This window comes from Cibotium barometz, chromosome 59 (genome assembly GCF_041138505.1).
Source record: "Cibotium barometz isolate CiBa-2024 chromosome 59, ASM4113850v1, whole genome shotgun sequence".
NCBI lineage: Eukaryota > Viridiplantae > Streptophyta > Polypodiopsida > Cyatheales > Cibotiaceae > Cibotium > Cibotium barometz.
Window position 1 is genome coordinate 30,079,885 of NC_141104.1, and position 4,727 is coordinate 30,084,611.

Sequence of the window (4,727 nt, forward strand, 5' to 3'; positions counted from 1 at the left end):
TAAGGCCCTATGCATAAGCTTTAATACATAATGCTTTATGCAAGGCTTGCATAACGGCTTACATAACGCATAGTGCCGAGAATGAGATGATTCCTGACTTGCATAACGGCTTACATGCTTTCTTAATATTTATTTATTTTTTGTGTTTTGAAGAATGAGATGATTCCCAGGGTCAATTGACTTAAAGAGCCAGGAAGTCTTCATTTCATAATATTTTTTTAATATTTTCTTTGTTTGTATAGATGTGGCACCTCACTATCATCATGGCTCTCATGAGAATGGCAGCTGTCTCGTAGGGAGGGTAGTCGTGGAGATAGTGGCGGTCGTACCTCACACCGTACTAGCACTGAGAGTGGAGGTAGAGGAGATAGAGAAGATAGAGGATGCCTAGGGCTGTGCTTTGGGAGGGTGGGGATAGTTCTTCAGAGTCACCACCACATCATGGTGATATATCATATTATGATATCACAAATGTGGGTGGCATAGTTGATGACTCTCGTGGGAAGGAGGTGGTAAACTACTTGCACCAAGTAGTTTTTGCACACTATAAAGACTGCTTTATACATTTTAAGCAGCAAAGGGAGAGCCTAGTGGATGATTGTCCATAAGAAGTATCCTAATTCTCATAACCAAAGCTGTCCATAAGAAGTATCCTAATTCTCATAACCAAAGGTTTAACAGTAGATGGGCGCAACACAAAATCAAAGACATACTTAAGAATAGGAGGTCTCTAGTAAGGAGACATGCAACGGAGGAGAAAGCTCAAATAGATGCTGGTCAAAATGGACACGACAAGCCCTCTACTGCTCATAGGGGAAAGCGGAAGAAAGCCAAGAAGGAGCTTCTAGAAGCCCTCTATTGCTCAAATAGATGCCGGTCAAAATGGACACGACAAGCCCTCTACTGCTCAAATAGATGCCGGTCAAAATGGACACGACAAGCCCTCTATTGCTCATAGGGGCAAGTGGAAGAAAGCCAAGAAGGAACTCCTAGAAGAAGTAGTGAACCAGCAACAAAGAGAGCGCGACAAATGCAAATGGAGCGATATGGATCGTCGCACTTCGGATCTAGCGATTATGCATCATGGGAGGCTGAGTTTGTATGTATAGTGCAACTTCATGTCTTTTCTTTGTATTCTCTGTATTTGAGTTGTGTTATAATATTTATCTTCTCATGTAGGGTGACATTGTGGGTAGATATCCTACCCTAGTAGAGACTGGCTACCACAATAGAGGAGATACATGGGATTACCTTCACGATGAAGGAATCATCTCCGATCACAAACAATAAAATTGAGTAAGGAGAACACCAATGCAGGTAATACTTCTTATTTTTATTTACAAAACATGTTTTGACCTTTATAATACTTTCTATTTTTATTTATATATATCTTCACTTTGACAAGACGAAGGACAAGATGACTCGGAGAGTGATGACTCCTCCGAGTAGTTTTCCTTGTAGTTTTTCTTCATGTATAGTTTTGGTTTATGCAACTATGTTTCTTTTTCAAGCCTCATGTGGCTACCATCATGTATGGACAATTTCTTGGATATAAGATGAAAGTTTTCATCTTCTTTATGTATCTATGTTTTTATTCAAGCCTTATATGGCTACAATCATGTATGGAGAAATGTTTGGATATAAAATATAATTTCTCATCTTCTTTAATTAATATTCGAAGTGTGTTCACAAATCTTTTTGTGCATATCTATCTTTAATTTAAGTTTTGATGTTGATATATTTGGTGATCTTGATTCGTATATGTACAAGTAAGCAAAACCTTAAACCAGAGCTACCTGTGCAGAAAATGCAGTTGCATGTGTAGGAAATGCAGCTGTACATTTTCTCTTTGGATTTTTTTTTAAAATTCCAGAGTGCGTTGTCGTGCCATGGCACGTCTATGATGTGAAACCGTGCATGTGAGGTCATCAAATACACATCCAGATGCATGGGATTAAGTGCCATGACGAGTCATTATATGATGCCATGTACATATGTTCATATTGTAAATAAGGTTCAATAAGACGAGCTGAGGCTGAGCCAGATCTAGGAGTTTTTGTATATGAGTATGGAGGATGATGGGTTTGCTGTTACTCAGAGCTCATGGGCAAGTTAGAAGCATCCAGTTATATATGATGGCATGAGGGCATATCAATGCACAAAGGAATGCATTTATGAAGACATGGAGAAATACTTGAATGAACAATTGGGGATTCTATAAATCACATGGGCCGATATGATGATTTATAAACTATGAAGGCGTCAAGAGTAATGGAGATTTAATGGACATCACAGTGCCGAAGAGTTTATTGAATGTGGAGGAATTAAATTAGATGAACCGCTTTGCATTGAGGACCTTACCTTAATGTTAAGGTTAAGAATACCACATTAAAGGGATAAGGGGCAGCATACGTGGGATTTTCTTTTAATTAGAATATTCTGGATATTAAAAAAAAAGGCATGCGCAGTCTTTTGGAAATGGGCAAGGCCGACTATTATGCTGCAAAAGGCGAGCAACGCCGCATTTCTTGCGGGAATCAGAGAAATATAACCAGTTCGTGGGGGGCGAAAGAAAACCAGTCTGCAGGAAATATAACCAGAGGGGATGATGACCAGTGCTCCTAATTTCTGGACGGCGGCGACTGTACATGATGTCTTGGGTCTCAAATTAAAGAGGAATTGAAGAGTGATAAGGAGATACGTTTTCCAGAAAAACCTTCAAGCTTCATGATACAATGTCCTCACGCCTACAGCGAGGTGGCGAGTAGAGGGAAAGAAACGAAATCAGAAACTCGTTTCTTTTCTTTTAAAGAGATAAGCGAATTTTTTTTAAAGGTTTTCAGGTGATAAAGTGCATCTCGAAATAATGGTTTTGATGGCACATGATGTAAAGGATGTAACTGGTCACATGTATATTGGAAAAATTGGAAGGCCTTGTTATGCCTACATGTGAATGGTTCAAAGGATTTCGAGAGAGAAGTCAGTGAGTAAAGGAACAAACACTTGGTATGCAATTTTGTGCAATCATCAGAATGAATTCAAGGATGTATTGAGGTGAATGAACACATGTACTTGTCATTGGAAATAGTGATGTTCAATACTCCTTGGGAAATTTTGTGCGTGAGTTTCCTTGCTAGATTTGACATTCACTCTCACAGCTAGAAGTCTCGTACTTTCCTGGCTGTACCGCACACTTCACGACATCTTTGGTGAACCCGACGTGAAACTGCTGGGGTGAGAGTGTGGTGAAATATACAGGGAAGCTATGGCTGAGAATTCTTAGAGTCAGGGGGTTCATTTTGACCCCGGAGTTATGCAGATGTTTCAAATGTTTACCATGTACATGCAACAGCAACAAGCTGCTGAGAGGGGACAAATTTCCACGACTAAAGCATTACAATCAATTGTGAAAAAGGTGGATCAATTTGATGGGAAGGACATTACAAAGTACCTGCACAATTATATAAAGGAGATGGAGCTAAACAGGGTGACTGAGGAAGATATGGTTCGAAGTTTCGAGCTGGTATGTGTTCCTGAAATAAGAGAGCGCATAAGAGGATTGCAGATAGCACATGGTGGCAGAAATTGAGAGGAGTTCAAGCTTGCTTTAAAGGATGAATATTTCATGGAGGATTCTGAGCAAGTGACCAAACGAACTTTCTTGGAATGGGTCACAAAACCTAAAATGGGAATTTCTGCACAGAATTGCTAAGAGAGTTTGAGAAGCGCTATGCCCAGCTATCAAGGATAGAGCGTGCAAATTTGGACAGAGAAAAAACAGAGCTCTTCTTGCAAGCAGCTGGGAAAGATCTCCAGGAGAAATTGGAAATCCTCCTTGAGGATAAGAATACAGAGCAGGGATTAAAGAGTGATTGGAATGATGTTGAGGATGTAGTCACTATGTTAGCAAAGCGGCAGCGGAGGAGGGATAAAATGGTGATGGGCTCTGCAACCCCCATAACTGCTGTCACCCCTGAGAATCTATCCAAACCAGCTGCTACAATTCCAAAGATAGATGGGCCAATGGATGAGCTTATCAAAGGTATGCGTGACTTAAAATTGAAGATGTCCAGGATTGAAGAAAAAGGTCTACCATTGGGGCAGGCTTCTATGCAAAGGCCTCAAAGCAAAGAAGGGTTTACATATAGATGCATATGGTGTGATGACCCAGAGCATGCAAAGAAGGATTGTGCTAGCTATAAAGAAGCTCTTAAAAATCAACTTGTGTTTTTCAAAGATGGGAAAATCCATCTTACAGAGACTGGTCTTCCATTGAGTACAAACTTTGGGAAAGGAGGGATGAAAAAGCTGGTAGAGGATATGGCTGCTAGTCATGCCATTTCTATGGTTGAGGCAGCAACCTATGGATTAAAGGTTGGTCAATTAAAGCAGGGATTTGAGAATGATGAGGATTATGAGAATGAGGATTTTTGGCCATCAACAATGGAATTAATTGCCTCAAAGAAAGTGTCAAAGCAAGCTTTGCATGAGGCAGGTGATTGTATACGTCTTGAGACTGGCTGGGAGGAGCCTGTGGATTCTTTATCCATTCATGCCTATATTGCCAAATGCCAAAATAATGAGGCACAGGTAGAGGAGAAGCGTAAAAGGGAAAATGAGGAAGGAGGGCCATCAAAAAGAGTTACACGTGGAAGTGAAAAGAAGGATCCTGGGCCATCACATATGCCTCCACAGCATAGCAGACCTCCACAGGATGTTTCAATGGA